Genomic DNA, 26936 nt, shown 5'->3' with positions numbered 1-26936 from the left:
GGGATCGCCGCGATCGTCTGGCGTTCCACCACGGCGTTCCACCACAGCGTTCGGAACGCCGCCCGACAGAATATCTGTTCCGGAGGAATCTCGCAAGCCGCCGTCGGGGTCGTGGTATTATTGTTGCTATTGCCTTCGATTCGCGTCGAATTTGGCCCCAGATCGAGGCGCTAGAAAGGCGAACGCTACCGGAAACCTATTTTTCGTGTCGTGCGGTACTTTGCCCCCTTTTCCTACTCTTTCAACGGCGTCCCCGCCGTTTATCGCGCGTTTTATCGGGTACGCGGTCCCGCATTTTTTTACTTCTTCTCCGCTCTCTCGGTATTTTCTCCTGAGCACACGAGCTTGTGACATTTCCGCGGACGCCAGTGCCTGCGGCGCCTCAAAATGTACAGTCGATGGGCAGCACCGGTCAGCGCACGTCTCGTGCACTGACCGGTGATTGGCGCCGGTTGGTATTTATTTTAACCTTGAACCCTGCAAGAGTTGGGGCGAGAGAGGAAATCCGTGAGCATCGAACTCCTTCATTGATAACGCCGACGATAACTTGTCGACATTACCGCAACCCGTTTGAAGCGTCGCAAATAATTAGCGTGTCGTACTATTCGCCCGTTCTTCGGAGCCACTTGACGTACGCGAACGCACACGCGGAAAAAAATATTATGCTGAACAAACCTCGGTTTTCCGTTCTTTTTTTTTTTCTGCCTGTTTGTATACTTCTATAAATCTATGATGTAGCACGTGTGTTCCTGGCATCCAACGGCAGTTTGTGTCGATCAAACATGCAGGCTGCTTCTGCACTCGGCGTTCCTTGTCGAAACGCCCTTGAACACCAGGGAAGAGTGGAAGCACACCCGCGCAAGAAGGAACGACGGTTTGAGGGAGCACCAGGGATAGTTATGGGTCTGTCACATCACACACGCGCACATGACCCGTCGCTATCCGGGTATCGGTGCCAGTCAAGCTCGCTTTTCCGGCTAGAGCGCGCCCAACGGCCAAACCGGACTGGCAGCGAGGAGTCGTTCCTCTCCCCACCCCAGAGCACCGTGCCCCAGAGCCACGTCGCTTCGTAATGTTATTCTCTTTCTTTATTTATTAAATTCTTTTTCCTCGGTCGGCTTTTGAGTTTGGCTAGATTTGAGAGTACTGCCGTATTGTTATATCCGCGAGAGTTTCACTTTCGTTGACATTTCGCCTGCCTTGGTCACGTCAAGCAGCCATCAGCTGATCGATACATTAGAAGGAGAATAAACACAGGTGGGCACTGCGTGTAGCTCACACTGCTCCGAGGTTGTGACTGCAGTATGTTGCATGTTGCCTCACTACCCAACACAAAGCTCTTTGCGCTCTATGATTGGTGGCTTCCTCCTCTCCAGCGTTCGCTCTGCTGAATTGGAAAGAGCGCTGGGTTGTGTTGGAGGAGCAGCCGCTGCTATTCTAAACCTGCAAAGAAACGATGCGACGTTCCATCGAGCACAAGACAGACTTCAAAAGAGTTCAAACCTGTTACCAGTGCAAGTACGAAAATACAACTCAACGTCACGGACGTGCTCAACCGACTAACAACACGTCCAGATCACGACGATTAATGCTTGGTGGCCTTTTACTTGTAGCAAACAAGGTGAGAAAGCCGTATCTGCCCCCAAAATAAGGACTCTCCATGAGCCTATACCTATCAGCCTAAATTTCTAGGCATCGCTGCGCTGACTAGAAGCTGAGAAACGCTTTAGGATTGATTCCAAGCCGCGGAGATGCCTGGCTCTAGTACACTTTCTAAAAGCATTTTTATCCGGGCTGCCCCCCTTACAAATTTCGGTGTAAGCTATTTCTCTCAGTCTACAGCGATTCCATTAATTTTGTGGAGGTGTTTAGCTAGTTGCGAGTTAGTTCTTTTAATCCTCGCATTCTCTTCATGTACAGTTAGTATATGGGTCCTTGCGTATGGATACATGTATGGGTTATTCGAGCTACCCCAACAAAACACATTTTCGGAATACCCATGTTTTTCTTCTATCGGTGTGATATTTAATATCTCCAAATTCAAAATAGCATAACAAAAAAAAAAAAAAAATAGAGCGAAGGTTGCGTTAAAACCAACATTCAAATTTTGCTGCGCTCTGCATTGGTCTGGGATGACGTCACATGCTGCCTAACTTGCAAGTCGGGCAGACAGTCTAAGAAACGGAATACTTTTTTCGCGTTTCTTTTGGTTTTGTTCGCGCGAACTCCCCCAGCATTCGTTTCACACTGGTCAGACGTCTTGTCACCAGAAACCATAAGCACTGCCCGTGTACAACAACATGGATGAGTGGATGCATGTTGATGGCGGAACCCTTTATAACTAAGAGCCCCGGGGCGGTCCGAATGAGCCCTCCTTCCTCTGCCGAGGCATGCCAGGTTTGCCTTTCGTTAGTTTCGCACGTAAAGCCCCCAAATATGACTTTCCTTTTATACCTCTCAGAGATAGACAAGCACTGTACTAATTCTGTCGCGGTACAGATAAACGTGGGCGATTCTTACCCATATTGGAAATATACGGGAAATCTCTTCGAGCCCTCACAAAAGCCAGACAAGCGATCCGTGTACCGAGCGAACGAACCGGGTAAAAAAAGCCTAGCGACCCGCCCTCCCTCTTCGCCCCCCCCCCCCCCCCCCCCCCCCCCCCCCCCCCAAAGGGAAAAAAAAAAAAAAGGAATACGTTGCGCCGTCCGTCACGTCTCGCAAACATGTGTCACCGCTTAGCGGCCATTGTGCGACTTACACCATACCACATGCTCCACAAAGACAGAAAGATACATGCGGTCGTGGTGTGTCAGTCGTCCCTCGATCGAAAATTCCCCTATCGCCGATGAACAGCCGTCTCGTCAGCTGGCTCCTTTTATCTCGCCTTTATAATAGGACCGGGGACGGGGGCCAGAAGCAAAGATTCGTTCTGTCCAGGTTTTATTGGTGGCAGAAATGTATTACCCTTTAATGCCTCATTAACCGGTGCAGAAATGTGCTTCCGGTCGTATATAAATTTACGCACCGGAAGTTCACTGCATTACATTTTTCCGCACCGGTGCAGGAGGTGAAGGTAAATCGAACGAAGCTCTAGTGGCTGAACAAGTGGCACAGCGGCACGCACCGGTCTAAAACTACACTATAACCGGCAAAAAAAAAAAAAAAAAAAAAAAAAGGCATTAACTATTAACCTGGTGATAGAAGCAGAGCGGGATCAGAAGGGCGAGGGGATCTAGGTGACGCAAGCTACTGCCCGTTAGAAAGAATACAGAGCTACTATCCATCCATTGCTGTTCCCAATTTCGCAGTCTCCCGTATCCACCTCTGTGCAGGGTAGAGCCGCGAAATAGCTCTACGCTTAGAGTGTCGGCACTGCATTCTCCAATTTTCTTGTGAGCGACGCCATTTTCATGCTCAGGGCAGAGCGGGCGTAATTGGCGAAAGTGCGACTTTCTGAGCTTTAGGTATATGGCGTCAGAAATGCTCGGACGATATCGTTTTTCTCTGTCCCGGACTGTTTCTGGAGAAGTGAAGAGCGTGTCCTGCGATTTCATATCAACTATCAGATCATTGACGGCTCAGGTGTCCTTACTCTGAAGCCTAACTTACGTACTGGCTCTAGTACAGGGATGCCAGAGCTGCCGACAGAGGGCACACTTTACTGGTTGCTGCTACAGTCTCAAACAGTGTAAAAGACCCATTTTGCGTGGCTGCTCCAGGCGAATGTGTGGGATTCGCTTTGGCAAGGCCCAAATTTCTTGGAGCGAGGAAACAGATGATCCTTTGTTCTATTATCTGACCAAAAATAAAGTGCCTCTGGCCAAGCCTTGCTGAGCACCAACGCATAATGTGCCTTGGCTAGTGGGTCTTTCATGTTGTGGAATGTGCTGACAGCGAACCAGAGCGCGATTTCCGTGCACCGTATACGCTACGCGGTTGTAAAGGCGTTCTTTTTCTATCACTCGCTCTAGCCATCTGTGCCGTGCATTCCTACAATAGTGATTGTCGGTACTTGTCAGAAGCTCGCAGCATGACTCCAGTCGCTTCCGAAAACAAGATGGATGACCCGTCTCTCACAGGGAGGACGTATTAACTTTTGGAACATACTCCAGGTACGAATGCAACTGGTTCTTCAAAAATAACGCGGTTCTCTTGCATTTCCGTCAGTGCAACGTATCGTCATTTTAAATTACGTTCGTGCACCGTCTTAACGAAATATCACCCGGAACGCGCTTGCAGATTCAGACCAGTGTCCGGAATCCGAGCCCCCACCGATAAAAATAGGAAATGATCTCAAACGCGGGCTCTCGTGAAGAGAGGGACTGTGCAGAAAAAAGAGGTTTTTGCTTATTACAACACTCTCGGCATCTGTGTTTTACTTGGAGCTTTGCGACTATGTATTTCTGACGTTCTTGCGCTGCGGTACGTGCAAAGGTTTCTAAAAAAGAAAATAAAAGGAGTTTTGCGAAAAGCGCAGCCCGTGTCATAACGTCAGCATTAAAAAAAAAAAAAAAAAAAAAAAGATCGTTTTGCAAAAAGCGCAGCCCCTTTGTCATAACGCCATCATAAAAAAAAAAAAAAAAAAAAAAAAAAAAACATGGCGTTGTTTATTGAATCGAGCAGGCACATACATGTCTGTACTCCTCAATGAAATGGACCAAATCTGACCTTTCGCACGAGGAGGACAAACACGACGTAACCTAAAAACGAAAAAAAAAAAAAAAAGAGAAGCCTGTGTATTTTATTTTTTTTTTGGTTTGGGGGGGGGGGGGGGGACGACAAAATCCATCGATTGACCGTTACGTCATATAGCGATCAAAAATGCAAAAGTCAAAAAAAAAAAAAAAAAAAAAAAAAGGGGTGGGGGGCGGCGTGGCACAGATAGCCGTGTCACTATTTTTCCGCGTCAACTAGCGGTAGGATATGGCGTCGATTGAGCCGTTTGCGGCCTTTTTCGAAGGATTACAAAGGGCCCATCATGCGGCGGAGTTCGGTGGCCTTCCCTTATCTGTTGTTGGGGTTCAGTTTTCTTGGAATTTTTTCGACACATGTATGACATCTTTTTCGGTGTCTAGTTTCTGTGTCGGACGAAAAATCGGCGTTTACGTTGAATCAAACAGGACACGGGGATGGGGTTCTGCGATGTCAGTCACGGCGTCACCTAACGTGACGTGACAACGCGACTTGACACTGGACGTTTCGAGATCCCATCGTTGATAGCGTGACGTCGCGAGTTACCACGACTTGGCACTGTCTCGTGACAGCCTGACGTCACGTGAGCTGACGTGGCCTGACGCGCGTCACGTGGCCACAGGACTCGTAGGGCCACCAGTCACGTAACCCGCAGCAGTCACCTGACCCATGGTGGCGTTCCGCTAAATGTACCTCATTTAAACTACGTAAAACACTCTCTTCGTTCAAAAAGAAAACGAAGAAAAGTTGCCGAAATTGTGTCACGGGTTGCAGTCAAAATTCGATAGTATTTTGCGCCGTCTTGTACCCCATAAAGCCGAGGTATGCATCATACAAAAGACGGTGTACATACAGATTCGAACGCGAGCCACCGCGAGAGGCGTGCTTCGAATGTCGCGTGGCAATGCGTTCGAGGAGCAGACTTGGCAGACGGCATTCTAACCACCCATATTGCGGTGAGTCGTGTTTGCAGACGGTCTTTTGTACGGTGTAAGAGCAGTGTGACCCAGACCTAAACGTTTCTTTATTAGACTGCCTAGAAACTGTTGCGGAAATTATAGGAGTATCTTTCCATGGACGTTCATAAAGTCTTCTATCATATTTAAAACCAGTTCGCACCATTTTCCCATATATAACTGCCCACCTCCCGCGACAAACCAGCGACTTTTGTTATAGCGTTCTGCAGTCCAAACGTTTTTTTTTTTTTTTTTTGTCAATTAATTTTTCTACATAGAACCTCTACAGTACGTCTTTTTTATTTTAAGTTATATAAAGATAACATGTACCATATAGACAGAATAAGACCCTCGGTGCCTGTATTTACCGTTCCGAAGATATTATAACATATCAGAATCGTTTGGCGCATTCTGTAAAAGAGATGCCTGCCGCCTGCTTCGTTGATTCTAGCTATAGGGTTCCGTGTTTTCGGTAGATGCCGATAAACTCTCAACAACTAATCCCCGAGCCTTAGAATTGGGGTAAACCGAAGAAACTCCGAATGGGAGCTGACCCGTTAAAGGGGCGGTGCAACGATATTCAATTGGAATGTTTTTCACTTTACACGAGCTTAATGGCACTAGTGGGACTCAAGGATACTCGCACGCAACGCCACTGACCAAGAAATTCCTTTGTTGCGCTGTAATTTCGACGACAAAACCGAGTGTTTTCATTCAATCTCTCCTTCGAAAAACCCGATGACGTAGCTGGGCGGTAGCAGTACCGCCCAGTGACGATATTTGAATACAGCTAATAGATTGGACCCGAGCATGGCGAGGACACTCGATTTGGGCTCGTGATAATCGATAGCTCGAGAAACATTCGGGTAGTGTACGGTGTCCAATCGCTGCAATGACGAAAACAGCCGAACCATAACAATGTCTGGAACTCAGCGCGTGTCCTCTGCCTTGCCAACCCCAGCGCATGTCTATGATCAACATTGGCGGCATATAATCGGCTCCAGTTCACGGGGCCGCTTGTTCTGGCTGCGAGTTGAGGGGGTGAACTCTGCTCGTTTTTCTTTATTTTTTTCTGCGAGTTCATTTGCGTGTGGTGAAAACGAACGGGTATTTCACAGATCATTAACGTCAGGGATTCGTTCTAAGCGGTATTTGCGCAAAATACAAATATCAGTACATCGCCCCTTTAACGAGAAAAAGCAAGCTTCACGGGAGGAAAATCTATCTCTGTACTCGTTTTCGCAGCAAGAAAAATGGCGTTTTGCGCATTGTTCATACACCGCATGAAGTAGTTCTTACAATTTTTGGCTGCCGGAGGGAGAAATGATGCCTTTAGCGTTTGAGGATAACCTAAAATGCACCTGCCTATGTCTTAATTCTCCACATAAAGGGGGGGGGGGGGGGGGGAGGAGGGGGATTCGTAATTCTCCGCTAGGAGCCGCACTTTTTTTTACTACGGTTTTTGAGGAGAACACGAGTATAGAGATTGTTTTCTGGAGACACGAAAGAGAGCTCACTGAACCGTCCGCGAGGCAGGACAGCGTCAGCTGGTGCGATGCTTCGATAATATTGCGTGTTTAACCGTTAAGTGTATCGCGTTATAATGATCTTGAGACGTTTAGTTTGTTACAAGAAGCACAAATCTACACATGTGGCACGATTCGACGTCGAATGCGTTCCGTCCTAACACCCAGTGTAACACCGTCGGCGCCTACACATCGACGACGTTCTCTGTCCCAGGCGTCTTTACGCCGTAGAGCAACCTCTGTTTGCTCCGGCGTGGGCTTTGGCCGTCCCATCCTTGTCTGAATGGCTTAGGGCGCCGAGCGGATATCAAACGCTCGCCCACGAGATCCAGTTGAAGCAGACCCTCTGGAATGGGCGGGTATGCGTATCCGTAGCACGTGGCGGGATTCTGGATCTTGCCAGCAGGAACATTGCGTAGGCACGTATAGCACACACTTTGAAGGCAGTCCTGTCCGGGTGGGACGACTGAAGAACGTCGTGGCGAGCCGCCGACAAAGACACTATAGTAAGTTACAAGTCAAGAAGGTAGCGGCAAATGCCCCTCAAAGGGAATCATGCATCCCTCCGCCACCTCCGCATCCAATAGCGTCCCATCGTTTCCGTGACGTCACGGCCAACGCGCAAGGAGGGTTTTGCCTTTCTGTACATATCTGCTTTATCTTTTGACTTTGACGTAGCACTGTGAAAGCCACAGAGAGAGATTAGAGTTTTCCCCCTCCGATGGAAACAAATACGACTTTCGGTGATTAGGTTCCCCCTCCGATGAATAGAAAGGCTGCTTTCAGGGGCTCGGTTCCCCCTCAGATGAATACAAAGGCTGATTTCAGGGGCTCGGTTCCCCCTCCGATGAATACAAAGGTCACTTTCTTAAAAAGCTTGATCGGAGACAAGTTGGCATCACTCTGTAGCCAATATCTATCCATTGAAGCGGAACAAGGAGCGTTTCCAGTGAACTCTTCTTTCGACTGCGGAGGGATTTGAAACCGGCGCACCACCAGAGGTCGGCATTTTAGGTCGCTCTCACTCACCCTCACCCTCACAGCCACACTCACCTAAGCCCCTCACTCACCCTCACCCTCACAGCTACACTCACGTTCAGCCCCTCACTCACCCTCACCCTCACAGTCACACTCACCTTCAGCCTTCACTCACCCTCACTGAACCTCACGGCCCTCACGTACTCACCGCCCTCACGGCCCTCACGCCCCTCACCGCCCTCACGGCCCTCACCCCCCTCACTCACTCATGGCCCTCACGCCACTCACCGCCCTCACGGCCCTCACCGCCCTCACCGCCCTCACGGCCCTCACCGCCCTCACAGCCCTCACCGTCTTCACGGCCCTCACCGCCCTCACGGCCCTCACGGCCCTCACGGCCCTCACGGCCCTCACCGCCCTCACGGCCCTCACCGCCCTCACCGCCCTCACGGCCCTCACCGCCCTCACGCCACTCACCGCCCTCACACCACTCACCGCTCTCACGCCACTCACCGCCCTCACGCCACTCACGCACTCATGGCCCTCACGCCACTCAGGCCAGCTTCAGACGGGGCAATTTCGGCCAGAAACTTTACGTCGCAACACCAGCAACACGCGCCGCCCGCGATACACGCAGCAAACAATTGCTGCAATTTGCCATCGTCATCATAAAATTTTATTTTTCTTGCACTATTTAGACACAATTACGCGTTATAAACGTGTTTCTATGCATTTAAATCCCGTTAAGAATACTAATGCACCTTTCTGAAACAGTTTATATCCAAAAAACGATCGATTTCAGACGAGAACCAAGTCTTTCGGTGCCATCATCACCGGCACGAGGTATCACGTGAAAATTTTGCATCCCTGATTAGATGCAGCCGCTTCAAACGTATTCAAATTGCTCCGAGTAGCTTGCTTATTTCGAGCCGGACCCAATCTCAGCAATTCGTGTCGATCTAGGGAAAACTAGAGAACAACCCGCCATTAACACCAAAATTGCTGAGAAAGATGCTCGATCTGAAGGGGGCCTCACGCACTCACCGCCCTCACGGCCCTCACACCACCTCATGCACTCACCGCCCTCACGGCCCTCACGCCTCTCATGCCACTCACTGCCATCACGCCACTCATGGCCCTCACACCCCTCACGCACTCATGGCCCTCACGCCACTCACCGCCCTCACGCCCCTCACGCACTCATGGCCCTCATACCCCTTACCGCCCTCACCGCCCTCATGGCCCTCACCGCCCTCACGGCCCTCACGGCCCTCACGGCCCTCACCGCCCTCATGGCCCTCACGGCCCTCACCGCCCTCACGGCCCTCACCGCCCTCACAGCCCTCACGGTCCTCACCGCCCTCACAGCCCTCACGGCCCTCACTCACCCTCACACTCATGAATTTTCCTGGTTCAGAAACTCACTCACCCTCACCTCACCAGTGAAGATGAGGGTGAGTGAGGGTGAGTGAGGGCCCTCATGAGTGAGGTTTGCCGAGGTATGCGCACCACGCTTGTGGGAGGAGCTTCTCCTTGTAACCGACTATAGCACTTGTGTAAACAACAATCGATCACACACGTGATAGCTAATGCTTTCCATCCCAACAGCCAGGTTGGGACCGAGCGGCGACCGATCGGGCGGGCGACCAAAGGTGAAAAAGAGCGGGTGGCGCCCTCTCCCAGCGCCAAAGCCAACTGCGATGAGCGCTCGCATGCTCCGTTCGGTTTCGGCGACACAGGCTCGCATAGTAAGTAGCAGCTCAATCTGTAGTAAATCTCGAAAGCGCGGGACCCTGGTTACAACCGAGCCACGGACGCGAAAGTGCGTAGCGTGCACAGTGCTATCGCGTCCAAAAGAAACGCGTTCGAGCGAACGCCGTTCCGTTCATAGAGGAACGCGGTGGAAGAACCTCCTAATTCTGTAATCGCGGCCGGGGTGACCCGGATAAGCGGCCGCCGGGGCAGATTACGCGGCCGTTTGCGTAACCGCGTTTGTCGTCACACCATTTGCGGACGACGCCGACGTTGCGACATCTTGCACGCGTGCTCTGTCTCTGGCTTCCGGAGCCGACTTCCCGCGCAACTCGGTGTGCTACAGTGCGGTGTCTGCGACACGCTGCCGCGTGCGGTGCACGCTGCCGGCGGCACACCACTGCAGCACGTATATATGTTCCGCCGCGTGGTATTTCACCTGAAGCGGCCGAATGCCTCGTTATTTCGCTGCCATTTGCTCGTCGTTTTCGTTTGTGTACCCCAAATGGCGTGGAAGGCATAACGGAGAAGGAGGTACCCTGCTGCTCAGAAAGGCAGCCACCCCGGACGTGGTCGCGGCGTTACGGCGAACCGGCCAGAAGGAAGCAAACGCTGAGACTCGGCTGTTGAGGCACGGCAGCGGTGGAAAGCGCGTGCTCACCGCTCGCGAGTGCCCGTATATAGCCTCCTCTATACTCACAAAACCTGGCAGTTCGACGACGGAGCCATAGAGTGCCCGGTCGCAGACTTGGAGCGCGAGGATCCGGTAGCACAGAGCATTTCTCCGGGAAGCTGGACGTCAGCGCACAGCTTTTGCAACGGCGAGGACCCGAAACGTGGTTTTCAATACCGACGAGAAAAGAAGCGGTAGCGCGAGGAACGCGTGGAGCACGAGCGGACATTGCGTCGCTCGGGAAAAGCGTGGAGGGACGTGTTTCAGCGTCCCGACGCAGCGGGGCGCCCGACACGTGGTTCTCCTCTCATCCCTTGTTTGCCGCTCTACCTTTTCAATTTCGGCGGCCGCTTCCCGTGGCGATCTGCCAGGCTTTGTCAGTATAAAGGAGGCGATGGGCCTTGCCAAGCGAGAATTGCGCGTGAGCTGAGCGCAATCAGCACGATGGAGTGTTGTTGCCGAGCGCCCGGACTTGGCCGCTGCGCGCGCCTACTGACTGCCAGCTTGCGGAGCGCGCCTTCATACACCTGACCATCGTAGACAGCTTATGTTTCGAACCTTGGCGAGCGTTCCAAGTTTACTGGCGTCCCTACGCAAGTTGGATACTCGTGACGCGAGGATCGCGGGCGGAGAGGCCAAGCCCGGAGACGCTTGCGGACGATAGGCGCTTCAGCCTCCTTCTCGCAGCTCGTAGTGCAAACGCGGTCCATAAACCGCCTGACCAAGCTATTGGAAACACTCTCAAATCACGCTGGAAGGAAAATATGTACCCCCCGTCCTGCTTGACACGCTTCTACAATCCGATGGAACCCATGGATCGTGTCGGTCGAACATCTTGGGGGGATTTCACGTAACAAACTGCGTTCCCGCTTCCCACCTACAATGTTCTTAGCCTGCAATGTTAAGAAAGGCTGGATCGTGCCGCTTCCAGCCTGTATTGGCGACTCCAGTGGAATCGACAACGCCGAGAAGCTCAAGAGACGAGGTCTTTTCGACTCTGTCGTCTGCTATCGCTGCTTGGTTCTCGTAGGCAGCATAGAAACAAACATCGTTTCCAGTAGTTATTTTTATGCTTCCGCCGTGTCGTTCCTACGCACTGGCTAGAAGAAGATTTCTACCGTCGAAAAATCGCTTAGCTTTGATATGTAACATCGATTTTACGCTGCAGTGCAAGGAGTTTACGGTCCTCCGCGTGCTGATCGACGAAAACGCCCTTTTTTCGTCCGCCATTTTGCCTGACCAGCGCACCCCCTATCGTTCGCTGGAGTCGCGAATACAGGTTTGCAAGTACGGCCTCAGGCGCCGCCATCTTGCTCAGTTGGGGTGCCCTTGGGCGCGTCGCTCGTAATCGGCGTCCTGCGGCTGTACTTGCAAACCTGTATTCTCCAACTCACGCTTACAAACAAGCCGGAGCGCCCCTAGCGGCACCGGCGGCGCGCGTGCCCGCGATCGGGTGTAGGCAGTGTTGGTGGTAACGCGTTACAAGTAACGGCGTTAGAGTAACATACTCGTTACATTTTCAGAACAGTAACCTTTTTTTTTTTCGGTAACGCCTACAACACTGGGTGTTTGCAAGAAGCGCCGCGTCCCGCATCACCGAACCTTTGGAGTGTGATGTTCACGGCGTCGGTGTGAGTCCCCGTGCCCTTTTTCGGGTGGGAATTGTTGATTGTACGTCATCGTAGCAATGTCTGACTAGGCTTTAGTGGCCTGAGCGAAAGTAACGAGGCTCGTTACACCGCAAAACTTCGTGTAAATAATGTGGCCTGCGGCGATTTGTTCCGGGTGAAGGCTGCGGAGTGGACGCCTGATTCACATGATGAGATTCTGCTCGCTGTTTTTAATCGCGATGTCGTACGGGTTGAATAGAAGGAAGAAAAAAAGCGCGGACGGCAGAATGCAGTGTTTGACGTCGATACTGAAAATGGCAAGCAGAATCGGACCAAGTGAATCAGGCGTAAGAAGCCGATTATGGCCACTGGTAACAATGATGAACATATCCTTGTATCTACTGTTTACAGGGAGCCTGCTTACCCCAAACAACCTTCAAACTTCAAAGGATTTTGAGGCGTGCACTTTACAACGTTTGGTCTATTGGCCACTGTCGTTTTAACGAACACAGGACAGTTTGAATAATCAGTTTGAACGACGGCTGGACAACTTGACGGTTTTCCCGCATTCGTGTTGGAACAAAACAAATAAATTTGACGACATCAAGTATCCCTGAATTCAACCCAAAGTGCTTCCCGTATAAGCAATCGTGGTCCGACGGTGTCCGATTCCGCTTTTTGAGGGACCGACCCACGTTCTCGGACGAACCAAGCAGGCAGAAAACGCACGGAAGTTGATCTTCAAACCTTTCCCGGCTCTTTTGGTACAACCCCAGCGGCGGCATTTCGACGAGAGGGCAGGTTTTCGGCTACTCCAGAACAACGCAGGAATGCGTGTCTCGCATGGCGACTTCCGCCCACTGCCCCAGACCGGAAGTGCGACCGACGCGCCACTACCGCGGCGTGACGTAACAGAGTTGAGCGAAGCGTTCGGAACGTCCCCACAATTCCCCGTGCGGGGCAATGTGGGACCGCCGCGAGGTCTCCTGGGATTATCCACAAAAGGTATCTTTCGCAGTGAGGCGAAATAACATGCGGTTCTCTTCGTATCACCGTAGTGCGGAAACGATGCATTTTTTACCTTTGGTCAGGGCAGTGACCATGGACCAGATCGAAGCAGAGCCGTGTCCGTGCAGTTGAAACCCGATGACTTCGATATGAGCTTTGCCTATTACAGTACAGCTCGATTTCTTACGCGAGTTAGCGCCGCGTGCGTTAGCGAGTTTTCGACGCACGCAGCTGTCACGCGGAGGTCTGGTGTTCAAACTCCGCTTCGCCGGATTTTGTTTTTTTCTTTTATTAATCTGTACTTTTCTAGAAAGCTTCAGCGCATGCTCGGCAGTCGTCGAGCGTTCTGGTTTGCTACATTGCCGAGAAGCGGTGGGGTATAAACAGCGTGTAAGCAACTTTGGCGACCGACCCGCTTCGCTGTAGCTCGGTCAGGCGCGCAACGAGGCAAACCGCACAAAAAAGTGACGGGAGCGAGCGACCAGGGCGATGAGCGACGTTTTCGAGAAATCCAAAAGCCGAGCTACGCGACGAGCGACAGTGAAAAATCTCCGTCGCTCGTCGCAAATTTTCGTCGTTGTCGCCGTCGCTCGTCTCGTCGCTCCCTAAATCGCTTACGTGCGGTTCAGCTTTAACCCGCTGCTTCAGGACGGTCGCCCTTTCTGAATGTCGCCGTGACAACTTCGTGCGTTGCCCTTTCAGTTAAGAAGAGTCGCACATTTCAACTCTACCGTACTGAAATGAAATACTTAAAAAAAATACATCCTTACCTAGAAATTGTGAATGCAGCGTATTAATTAAGCCCATTGCCTTCGCTAGGGGAATATTTGAGTCTAGTGGTTGGTCAGAAGAGCTGTCAATCATCGCGCCCAAAGTCATTGAAACAATTTCGGCCAATGACGTGCCCTTATCTTCACTCTATTCTTGCCAACGAATAAGCAAACTTTCTACATACCAGACTTGTGCCTATCTCAAATGCTCTACTCGAGATACTGTGTCTTAAATGTTTTTTGGAGTATCTTGGTATCTTGCAAATACTTTTGATGGAAAGTATTTAATACTCTGTTTTAATTACAATTCCCAGTATCTTGTACTCATTATCTTAAATACATTTTTGACATTTCGGCCGCCATTTTCCGAGTTTTTCGGTATGAAGTGGGGTGGGCGTGGCGCGGGCAAACGTGAACATTCTTTCGAGCAACGGAATCCTGTGGCTAGCTACGATTAACTACGGTGACTTTAACTGAGCTCGTGAAAATATCGCTTTTTTGCCGATTGTGACTCATATTTCAGCCCTAAGCTCGTACAATGAAGGTTCTCCCCTCGCCTTCCCAAAGGCGCCTTTTGTTTCTATAAGGTTTCCCCCAAAAAATCCTCAAACCAAAGGTGTGGTTTTACGGAAGTAAAGATGCCACCCTGAGGCGCAAGCAGACCGGGAAACGACCTACGACAACAATGCAGACTTAAGTGTCAAGAAATAACAAATAGAAGAAACTGAGAAATGGACACACACAAAAAAGTAGACATTTTAGAGCGCAGCTCTTAGGGGCCCGTTTCCAGCCTAAGCGGCGTCGGCGTCGGCGTAACCGCGCCCCTCCCTCTCCTCCTCCTCCCCCTCCTCCTCCCCTCCTCCTCCTCTTCCCCTCCTTCTCCTCCTCCCCTCATTGTGTAGTATGGTCCGGGCGGGTCACGTGACCTCGGGGGGAGGGGGTCACATGACCCGTTTCCAGCCTGTGGGGCGTCGGCGTCGGCGTTGGCGTCGGCGTCGCCCCTCCCCCTCCTCCTCCCCCCCCCCCGCTCCTCCTCCTCCCCCCTCCTCCTCCACCCAGGTCACGTGACCCCGGGGGGTGACTCCCCTCCCCTCGCCGAAGTCACGTGACGGCCCGCCCAAGGTCATGTGATCCCGTCCCCTCGAGGTCACGTGACCCCCCGGACCTCTGCCCTCCTCCTCCTCCCCCTCCTCCTCCTCCCCTCATTGTCTGGTTCGGGGGGGTCACGTGACCTCGGGGGGAGGGGGTCACATGACCAGCGGCGAGGAGGAAAGCAGTACGAAGGTGGAGGAGGGGGGAGGAGAGACGAGGAGGCGGAGGCGAGGGGAGAAGAGGAGCTTGAAGGACGAGGAGGTGGTAAAGGAGAGGGAGGGGGAGCAGGAGGGGAGGAGGACTAGCAGGCATGATCACGAGGGAGGAGGAGGAATATACCCTCCACTCCTCCTCCTCAAGAGCTGCGCTCCAATTCGGCGTTACAGGAAGTTGTAAACGGCTTTCACTTTTTTTTTGTATATTTAATAATAATAATAATAGTTTATTTACCATATACATGTATATATGGCGTGAGCTGGGGAAAAAAAAGCTTACAAGGAGCTTGACCGGTCCCCAGCCCCCTCACAGGAACACAGCGGTGTCAAAAATTCTACAAAGCAAAGAAGTCCACTAATGCAAAACAGGAATAAAAAAAAAGGAAGAAAAGCAAACACTGGGCCGAAAATGCCAACTATATACTCTGTTTCACCTTATGATGTACCGCAGGAAAGGCTACAAGCGCGAGCTCCTTGCTTTAGGGCACACCTCGGCGGCACAAGCTCTCGTGACTTAAGAGCTGCTGCCAACCCTATGAGCTCTCGCTTCTAGCCTTCGCTGCGGTACAACATAAGGTGAAACGAAATATAGTTCATCTCACCTTAGCACGGACTAATTGCGAAGGCTGTGCAAGCGCGAGCGGCTAGCTTCGACTGCCTTGATTGGAGCACTCGATGCACGAGCTCTCGTGCAGTAGCCGAGGCTTCATCCAAAGCAACTACCTCGGGCTTTTGGCACGCGCGGCTAACTATAGTCCATGCTAAGGTGAGACGAAGTATAGATATGGTGCCTGGAACGCGTCTCCGACTGATGTGTTTAGCGTCCTATGCTGCCCATACATCAAAAGGGGTCCCCAAGTGGTAACAAATGACGTCACAGAAACCGGAGTGTCATGCTGTTGCCTGTCGCGATCCTGGCGGTTGGCCGCAGAAATGCTGGCGAAAAGCGCGAGTGAACGCGAGTGTCGCTGTCGTCAGGGCGTCCCAGGCGTCCCAACTTTCGGCTGCTGTAGCTTCCGTGGACTGTCACAGTGGGGAGCGACCTGCAGCAGAACAGGCGTCTGCCACATCCACCACAGCTGCTGGGACATTACCAGGGTCGCGACCAGCGACAGCGTGACACTTCTGTGACGTCATCAGGCGAAAATCGAGGGACCACATTTTTGGGCGCGGTAAACACACCAGTCGGAGACGCGTTCCAGGCACCATAGTATAGATATCAGCCACACACAACAATGAAGAAAATGGACTTGCAAAATACAAAAAAAGTGAACACGACATTATTTCAAAGAAAATATTCACGCATCTCACGTGGGGTTAAAGATACTATATCAACATTGGAATGCGAGAAAGTGTTGAGCAATGTAGGCAGGTTCTTCTAATCATCTGAAGGCCGTATATATAGTCAGTACGCGGTGTATCTACTATCCAAGGGTCAGTGTGACGAAGGGTATGTGTTTGCGGTTTTTTTTTCTGAGGGAAGCCAAGTCAAATAAGAAACTTTTACCCTCGGTATGTTATTGTTTATATTTCATGACAAGTCTATATTTGTAATATTCATGTATTTTCATTATCCCCGATTAGCAAAAAATTAGGTCAATGTGAAAGTCATGGGGTACACTGCACACAAGTCTTATCGCCCTTTTTTGCGATAAAAATGTGCTATAAAGATTTGTTTTTGTCGTGGTGCCCCATATTAGATGACAGTAGTTTAAATGTGATTTTTTTTCCTTTGTGTTGTTAGTCCAGCACTTATTGCCCTCGCGAACACTGTCTGTAAGCGAACATTGATAAGCAGATGGGGGATCGGTGGCCGAGTGGTCTAGCGCACACCAGCTCGGAGCACGTGGAGCGAAAGCTCGCGCTGCAGAACCCAGGGATCCTGGGTTCGAGCCCCACCCCTGCCCGTTTCGATCTGGATGAGCATCGTACCGGCGTGCGGTCGTGTATCACTACTGCGTGATGCACGTTAAGGACCCCAGGCTAGCGGCTGTACCGCACTGGCTAAATTTCTCATCTACAGCTGGGAGACTCGTCGCCCCTGTGAGGCAGACCAAGTTCTAGGCTGTATAAACACACACACAACCCAATTTTTTGATAAGCAGAGAACAGTACAGGAAAGGAACTAGGAGCTGGGTGACCTCTCAAAATGCCAACAAAGCGTCCCCCAACGTTGAGTGCTTTTCTGAACGCAACCTACTTGAAGAAGGTGCGACCACACTGCCGTGGCTATTATGTGGGTTCTCTTTGTTATCCATTCACTCATATCCGTGTCCCATGTTCGTTTATAGTGAACTCCCAGTATAGGGAATATGGATTGTAGTTAAACGATGCGTCTAAGGTGCGCCGCAGGACGTGGTATTCAGCGATGTCACTATTAGCGAAGCGCTCTGATTCGTTTGTCAACCCACACCTCGGTGTTTACCCAACACAAGGCCTGTGCACAGGCCCACAGGCCTTTTGGGCATGTTCGTGTCATCTTTTTTAATAGAGCGCGGGGCATAGTTTAATGAAAAAATACGAGCAATTAGTGAAGTGACGTTAAGTGCCGGAGCTCCCCCGAAAGCAGTCGTCAGAGGACGCGAACTTGACCCACTCGGGCTTTTGTGCTGAGCTGGGCAGGGTGCATGCTGCATTGTTCATGCAGGCCGGAGTGGTAACAAAAGAGCCCCTCCTCCCCCTCACCGGAGAACACGAACTCCAGCCGAACGATGACGCCGCGTTAGGTTAAGTCAGCCGAGCGCTGAGCCATTGTATTTGTTGTCCCCATCCATCTAGTTCTAAAGTTAACCGCTTGGGGCGCCACGGTCTGATCTCCTCCCCAATATTTAAAGCGACCTCTTTCTTGTTGTCTCAGAAATGTTTTGTAACATCTATCAGTGATATTGCCACGTGCGTTGCCCAGCGAGCGCGTGGCCGAATGGTTACCGCGCTTGCCTCTCGCGCGGAGGCTCCGGGTTCGATACCAGAAAGCCGACTTCTCATTTATTTGATTCTTCAACTTGGCGTTCTGGTAAGTTCGAGAATTTCGTCGTCTGATCGAGTTGCGAATGTTCTACGCGCCGCGCTTTCTACGCCGAATGTTCCAGAAACACGTGGGTACAAAAGGTGCTCCGAGTGGCGGTACGGAGTCAGTCTCGCCCCAGCGGTCGATCGTGCTGTTTCGCCGACGTCGACGCCTGCGACGCTAGCCTTTCTCTCTTTTGTTTTGGGAGCAAGTTCGCCCCATTTAACGTCTAGTTTCTTCAGTTATTCGCAGCCGCATCATTTATCATTCGTGACAATATTTTGCTCTTTATAGTCGGACTGCATAAAATAGCCCTACAATACGTTTTTCCGTTTTGTGTTGTTGCGTGCTAATGAACCATTTTGGTAACCCAGATTTGCGTAGCTGCATAATTGTCGTTGTCAATGACGTCGGTACAAATTAAGCAATGCGGAAGTATCTTCAGAAGTAACTGAAATACATTTCTAAGTATTTGTACTCTACTCAAGATACTTTACAGTGAAAGTAACTTGACTATAGTATTTTGACTACTTTATGACGCAGGTATTTGGGAACTTAATGTAAATACTTTTATCGAGTATTTTGTCGAACACTGCTACATATACAGGACGCCAAAGATCGGAGCACCGCCTGGTGGTGTTTGCAAAGAGAAGGGCCTATAGGAGGTATTCACTGGACGCCATATTTGTGGGTGCTGTTCAGAGCGCATGCTCGGAACGAGCTTACATTAATAGCCTGCTAAGACCGGCAACCTTGATGGTGCTAAATGCACGCTCCAAAAGGACTGCGGAAGCTCGCCGTCAGCACGCGCTCAGCAGCAGCGCACACGGATATGGCCGCCAGTGAATACTCTTTATAGACGTTTCCACCGTTTCCAAAAATCACAGTCCGCACGTGCTAAATAAGAGTCCAGCCAGCGCTGCTCGCAATAGACCTATCGTTAAATTACCCACGCATCAAGGAGAATGCAGGGATTGATGTTCCACGTGCCGCACGCGCAAGATTCGAAGTCAATAACCAAAATAAAGAGTTGAATGCGCGTGCAAGATTCAATTTGTTTTATGCATTTTCTTTAGAAAAGTTACTTCTGTTGAGGCCGGCACGTGAGGCGTGTGTAATTTATCAATAGGTCCATAGACCTATTGCTAAATTGCCCAAGCACCAAGGAGAATGCAGGGATTAATGTTCCACGCGCCGCACGTACTGGACTCAGCAGTAATAACTTTCCTAAAGCAAATGTCTCAATCAAATCGCCTCGTGCTCGCGCGTTCGTCAACGCTTTATTTTGTATATTTACTTCGAGTCTTTTATACGGTGAGGGAGTGCGCGTGTGGCGCGTGGAATACGAATCCCTGCATTCTCCTTGATGCTTGGGTAATCTAGCAATGCGGAGGGCAAGTTCGTCTGCTTCGTGCGCAGGGGGTAGCGGTGACGTCAGAACGCCGAGCCCTGATTGGCTGATCGCGACCCCCTATCTGAGCGTCGTCTGCTCCTTTGCAACGTCGTCTGCTCGCAACGTCGTCTGCGTCTGTCTTACCTTTCCTGCGACTTTCGGAAGTGCAGAGGCCAGATTCACGAAACGATCTTACGCCAAAAATGTGCGTAAGACAAAACATAAGAACAAATTCGTATTCACGAAACGAAATTTTCGTAAGTTTTGCGCAGGTTACGACGAAATCCTACGACAGCTCCGAAGCTGTCTTACGCACTTCTTACGATCAAATCAGCATGGCCGACAGCGCCGCGGTCGCGACGACCCACGGACGTTCATTTTCTACGTGCGCTCTCACGCGTCCCGACTTCAAGCAGCAAGAAAAAAGTAAAAAGCACTTGAAACAGACCACGACGAACAAAAACGCTGGATCCACAAACACCCGGGAAAAGCTCCAACGGCCACGATTCCACCGAACGCGACCAAGCGAGTTTGACAGGTAGGCCTAGCAGGCACTCAGCGACTCGGCGACCGTCTGCCCACGACCGGCTGGCGTGCTGAACGGAATATGCCCGCGCGACCCTTGTGAACCCTTCCCGTATTATACTTTGATCGCTGACCTAAATTTTAAATTAAGAGGTCAATTTCTTCCTCTTGTTATCTCCTTGTTTCCCGAAGCAACGGTGACTCTCGGCGGTGAAAAAGCGGTGAAACTCCGACAGACGCAGGAAAGGTAAAGCAGCCATCGCATTGACTAGCAGACGTAAACGCCGTTAAAGAGTGAGGGGTCTCGCCGCACACGAAAGGAGGGAAAAAAGTATTTGGGAGGGAACTTGCGGACACTAACCAAGCCTCGGCGCCTCGGGACATTTCGCCAGTGAGTCCTTTGACTTCCTTCTTGATGCGCGTCTTCTAGTTGTTAGACAAAAACAACGTACCGCTCGAGTTATTTCGTCTGCCCTCTCTGAAAGGCGAAGTCGAGCTCGCTCGTAAAGACCTGCCCTTCCGAAAGTCGCAGGAAAGGTAAGACAAACGCAGACGATGTTGCGAGCATACGGCGTTGCAAAGGAGCAGACGACGCTCAGATAGGGGGTCGCGATCAGCCAATCAGGGCTCGGCGTTCTGACGTCACCGCCACTTCCTTTCTCATGCGCAGAAGACGAAAATGAGCCCACTTGCGAGGCGTATATAGTGTATTTCGGCTAGCCAGAAAGTGCGCGAGCATAGCACGCAAAGACGGCAATGAAGGCGCTGTTGGTCTGTCATCAGTAGAGTGCCTTCATACACACGCGCGCTTTTGGTCATCAGCACGAGCCGTCTTCCACGAACAGCAGTTCTGATGACGTGGGAACGAAATCTGGCGAACGTTGAGCACGCGCTTGACCAAGTCCGTGGTCGTGCCGCGCACTCCGCTGCGGTGCGCTGTTGTGGGCGCAGGCGCTTCACCCAAGTCGGGTTTATGCAGCACCCGGTATACACGCGGACTTGTTTGTGCGCGTCGGTGTGTAGCTGGATAGCTGGACTGTGCTCGCGTCACACTGCACATGTGCTGAGCGCGTATCGCTCCTGTAGCACACATTGCGCGCCGCACAATTCCCTTTTCTCGCCAAATACAGATAAACACCGCATGGCGCGGTGACGTCACGTGCAAACATGTACAGTCAGGAATCATTTGCACGCGCTCTCGTGCAAAGGAAACGCCAGATTCCAGCACGGGCGACGTCAAAAACAAGGCCGGTTTCTGACGCAGAGCAGCTGCGTTGTCGTAACGCGGTTGTGCATCCAGTCGTCGGCTGCAGCTGTCGGTCTAGCCGTGCCGTTACTCGAGCCCGGAACGCCTGCCGGTCTTTCGCAGGATGCACGTCGAGCAAGCTGCGGAAACAAAGGTCGCCAAGCACTTTTATTCAGCCTTGCTAGAAAGGCTGCATACAGTTTAACTTTAGATAGCTACGTGGCTCGCACGTGACGTCGTCGCACCATGCCGGTGGTCATTCGTATACCATATCCTCCTATATACTGACAAAGCCCGGCAGATCGCCGCGAGAAGCGGCCGCCGAATTGAAAAAGGTGGAGCGGCAGACAACGGATGAGAGGAGAGCCACGTGACTGGCGCCCCGCTGCGGCGAAACGCCGAAGCACACTTCTCCCAAGCGAAAAAGTGTGTTTCGGGTTCTCGCCGCTGCAAAAGGTGTGCGCTGACGTCCAGGTTCCCCGAGAAATGGCTTTCTGATGCTCTGTGCTACCAGATCCTCGCGCTCCAAATCTGCGAGCACTGTATGGCTCCGTCGTCGAACTGCCCGGCATTCTGACTATAGAGAAAGCTATGTTCCTACTTACTCTTGCCGAAAAAAAACAACAGAATTGATGGCGGAGAACGTGCGATGCTGAACATATACCCGGCAGCAGCCACACTCTTAGAAAAAAGGGTCAGTATAGTCCTCCCTAAAGGGAGGAACGCTCTTGACACATATGTTCCTTCAGAAAGGGAGGAACTTTCGTCCCTTAAGCAGGGGAGGAAAAGTTCCTCCGTCGACTGCATCTCATTATGGCGGCCACGAATCGAGCAAATCGAGCTCGGTAAGGCTTAACGAGAACACTAAGTCTATTGCACGAAGCGAGAGGAGCAGGAAATAAAAACGTAACACGAGCTTTCCGCGAACTGTATTCATTTCCGAAGTTTCTTTACCCCTGCAGGTAAAGAAACTTACGTTTCGAAAGCATGCAGTCACTCAGTCTTCTCATCGTCAGCACTGCGATGTTCAACGGAGACAACCGGCACTCAGTTCGCGCACTTTATGTCCTACCTTTGCTATTCCTCGAGCCACAATTCCTTCGTCAACCGTTGCGTCAACCGCACATCACGGAGGAGTGAAAATCATTCGCCCGCAAAACCAAAAGCCGCTCTCAAAAAAAAAAGCAAATCCGAAGCAACCTCTTGGCTTATCTCAGCACGGTATCACGAAATTATGGCGTAGCTAAAGTGAACTAGAGGAGGGGTAGTGAGGTCTGAGCGCGCTGACGGCGGCCGCACTTCGTGTCGACGGCACGAGAGGGCGCCGCGAATGCATGGGCTGGATGAAGCGGGTGGCCAGGGCGGCTCGTATTGCATTCGCTGCGCGACTAAACACTTTTTGTTGGAGCGTTTCGGCTCGAAATGTTTTTTGTTTTAGGTCCGAACCCCATAAAGGAAATACGCGACACAAAATTGACGCAATTCGCCCGGCCGTGTTCGCTTTAATGCGCGGGGTACGAAGGAGAAATGCGCGACGTGGAAGCGAACACCGCCAGTTCAATTTCCCGGGCGGCGTTTCGAAACCAAAATGATCGTGCAATTTTTTTTTTTTTTTTTTTAATGGCGGGTGGGGTTTAACGAGTCTCTCATTAGAAATAGGGTGAAGCTATTTAATGGTCAAGAAGTCCTTCACTCGCGCGCATAAATGGCTAGTTGTAATATTTACGAGACAGGATCATATTGATGTTTCCTAGACATTTAAGCAATCACGGCTGAAGCCTCAAAAATGGCATGCAATCGGTAACAGGGCATTCCTTTTATATCTAGTATTGAAACCGTGCATAGCTAGCCCCAAGGTTTAATCTCCTTTATTGATTCACCATCATGTGTCTCGTTAAGCCAATTTCAAAGAAACCTGTTGGGTAAAGACTACTGGACAAAAGGAACTTGTGTGACAGCAAATCCTGTTATTTATACATGAATACACTTTTTATTGGTTAAACTCAGCAAAAACACAATACTGTAAACGACGTATTTTTCGCAGGCTCAATATTTCGCGATTTAGGTCGAAGCGGAAGTTTCAAAATAATTCGTGGGTTCTATAATTTTCGCGACGCGGGGGGATCTCGCTATAGGTTCCAATGTGTTTACATTTTACCGGAATTGTTCGCGGGACCTATTTTTCGTCGGCACGGCACCTCCACAGAGACGATAGGAGACGACGTCTCGGAGAAGAACCTCCGGTTCCTCGCAGCTGACGACGCGTCCTCCTTCAGCCACAAAGATGAACATACAACACCGGGCATGCTGTCTCGTGAACAAATCACTACTCTCTCGGATAAAACTTCATTGTCACACATTTTAAGTTTACAATACACGAAACCACTGAGGCTCGGAGCTCGGTGGCGGCTCCAGAACTCGGAGGGGACACGCAGCGTGGAGTATTCTTCGGGCATACAGGCTTCATCAAACGCCCCAGTATCGGCTGCAGCCGGTGTGGTGCTGGCAGTGCTGCTGCAGGCAGTTGGAGAGGCAGTGTGTGGCCTTTTTTTACCGTCAACTGAGGAAGCATCGGCATTTTTTCGCTTTCTCGTGGGCTTTGGCTGCGACGCTTTCTTTGATGAGTAGCTCTGAGCAATCGGAAGCATTGTCGGTACAACGCCCGGCAAGAGCTGCGGCTTTCCACGCGGAATGCGCACCTCTTCATCGTTTATAATGCGAACGAAGTCTCGCGTAATAAACGACCGGTCGAAATGAAGCTCACACACCGAACACGTTTCGTCCAGGAGCTTATCCTGGCGGTGCAAGTTCCGTTCCCAAACTTTTCCTTGCTATTCCTCCTAAGGCACTGAGAACAGCTACGGCTGCTCACCTTTCCGCCAGCTGATAGCCCCTCTGGCACGCCGGAGCGAAGCAGTGGCGTTGTCGACGTCGATTCGGCATGGCACTTCAATGACCATAAACGACAGCAGACACGGGTAACACGGGATAAAAAGCGGTTCAGAATGGGGGCCACTTCGAGCTGCCAAAAATGCAAGCCAACTCTTCTCACCCAGGGCCTTCGGAACGCTCGGAAGCGTTCGGATCCTACAGCCACTACGTCCGCAGCGCCACCGCGTACATCCGGGACCTTTCCACACGCGCCGTTTCACAGCAATGCATGGCGCGCCTCGGCGCCTGATCTCACTACCCCTCCTCTAGTTCACTTTAGCGTAGCCGCGTAGCGTAAAAGGATGTTAAATCGCTTGCCACCAGATGGCAGGGTCAAGCAGAGTAATCGCACGTAGCTAGGCTAGGTGGCGCTAGGTACCGCCCAATTCATGTTTTACAAAAGATTATTTTTATTTTCTTGTGCCACAATTGCGTTTCCTTTTCTTCGGAATCTCTAACACATGTAGACACGTTGCGCACACTGCAAACATCAGGTCAGCATATATTGAACGCATACACAGGCATCGCACATACAAACATCAGTACAACAGCACACTACCCCGATCACTACTACCGAGCCCTGCGTTTCCGTCTTTTATAGTGGTCGTTTTGAACGTACGGAATTTTTCGGTGACTCCCTAAGCAAAAAAAAAATATTCCGAACATGTTCATTTTTTTCCAGCAATGTCATACATCTGAGGCTATTTTTAATGACTCAGGGGATGAATCTCTTATTAAAAAGAAGACGCTCGATCATGCCATAATTATTTGAAAGCCAATAAATCGAGCCGCTCCAATGTGGTTCCAAGCCATGAGTTTGTTTTCCCGCATGGCCCTTCGTAGCCAGTATTTATATTGTGGTGTTCGTTTTTCTATTCGTGCTGTTCGCGCAAAGCTGCAATTGCCGTCTTGAATTAATCTCTGTAGAGCGGATATCCACTCAGCTGGAAGTGATGCTTCACGGGCACAGAAATCGCTTTTCGATCAACTTGAATGCAGTCAAAGCCGCGACTTGCGACAACTGTTAAGTGTACGGAGCTGCGCCGTTGCGAGCTCGAAAACTTCTAGCGCTCATCCCAGCGCGCCACTTAGAGGGCAGTTTCTACAGGAACCGTAATATATTTAAACAGTTAAATAAAGGATAGCGTTTTTTTGTTTTTTTTTTTCGATTTTGCCTGTCTTTTTTTTTTATGCTAAACTTCCATTATAAATATACGTACTTTCCGTCATACTTTCGTAGTGTTGTCTTTTCCCCAGAGCGCAATCGCTCTCGGGGACCGACAGTCACATTGGCCACTGTACGATAGGAGCTTACCGTTCAGACCAGCGTTCCAACATGACTATCCACACGTCGATCGACTGCACCTAATCCCTTAAGTGGTTTTAAACTCTTTAATGTAAAGCGGAATATCATCCTGCGACACCCCGGCCCCTCCGATAACTTTGTAAACATAGAAATAAAACAGCGCAAACAAACACAAGGACAAGTAGAAGGAGGGACACAGACACAGCGCTGTGTCTGTGTCCCTGTTTACGGTGAAGCATTGTGTTTACAATGCATCACCGACTAGCCCACCTCCAAACATTACTGCAGTTCCCTCCGATAACGGCCCGACCAGCGGCACCAATGCCCGACAGTTTACGTCATCTCATCTTGTTGTTACACCACTGATACGCGAACACACGGTCACATCGGCGATAATTCCAGTCTTCTGTTCACAACCCACAACACTGCCATCACGATGTCGCTGACACGAAGAAATACAGAACCACGTTGACGATGTTGCTGACACGCAGAAGAATCACGTTGAACGCCGGTTGGCACTCGGCACGGGACAACGGAACCGAACTCAGCACGGAAGGCACCCAGGCAGCCGGCAGGAAAACCTGCCTTCCTTGGACGCAGTTACCGCGATTTCCATAACGTCGAAAACGTCGACACAGGTCCTCGTGGTTTCGCTGCTGTAGTTCCGCGTGTGTCCCGCGAATTGGAGACGGCCGTCTTACCCAGTGTATGTAGCGCTGCTGGCACTGCTCCGGAACTTCGCTGTTTCTAGCGGCTTCGTTAGCTCGTTTGATAAAATTAGTGGTAAAAACGTCAATGCAACCGAAATGATCTGCACGTTTGGACTAGAAGACGGAATTACAGGCGGCCTTCGCTGCCGCTGAAGCTCAATGAACTGAACATTAATTTATTAAACAACGTGCGCGATGTGCTCGAAAAACGAAACCGAAAGAAGATGGGTCGGGAGGGCGAAAGCTTTCTCCGGTCTGCCTGGAGGAGGAAAACGTCTCGGAGAATGATAAGGACTTTAATTTTCCTTTCATCGGTCTGGGTTTGTTTACGTGTGTTTTGGTAAACAAAAAAAAAAAAAAAAAAAAATTTAACAAAAAAAAAAAAAAAACACTTTTCTGGGGATCGAACCGTTGACCACTTGGTCAGTAGCGCGATGTTCTACCCCTGCGCCAACTGAACAAGGAGGAACTCGCCCTCCTCCTTTCATCTGAACTGCCGTTCCTCCCTTCTCTGGGCAACTTGTCCGCAACAAGGAGGAACAG

At 50.8% G+C, this 26936-nt stretch overlaps 1 pseudogene; it reads right to left on the bottom strand.

Annotated features, from left to right (window-relative positions):
- Positions 1 to 24511, bottom strand: part of LOC121838044 — a 36403-nt pseudogene extending 11892 nt beyond the window's left edge.
- Positions 24512 to 26936: the final 2425 nt, after the last annotated feature.

The sequence above is a fragment of the Ixodes scapularis genome, unplaced genomic scaffold, assembly GCF_016920785.2.
Source record: "Ixodes scapularis isolate PalLabHiFi unplaced genomic scaffold, ASM1692078v2 PGA_scaffold5__190_contigs__length_132052651, whole genome shotgun sequence".
Taxonomy (NCBI): domain Eukaryota; kingdom Metazoa; phylum Arthropoda; class Arachnida; order Ixodida; family Ixodidae; genus Ixodes; species Ixodes scapularis.
This window is presented reverse-complemented; position numbering and strand designations above follow the sequence as displayed.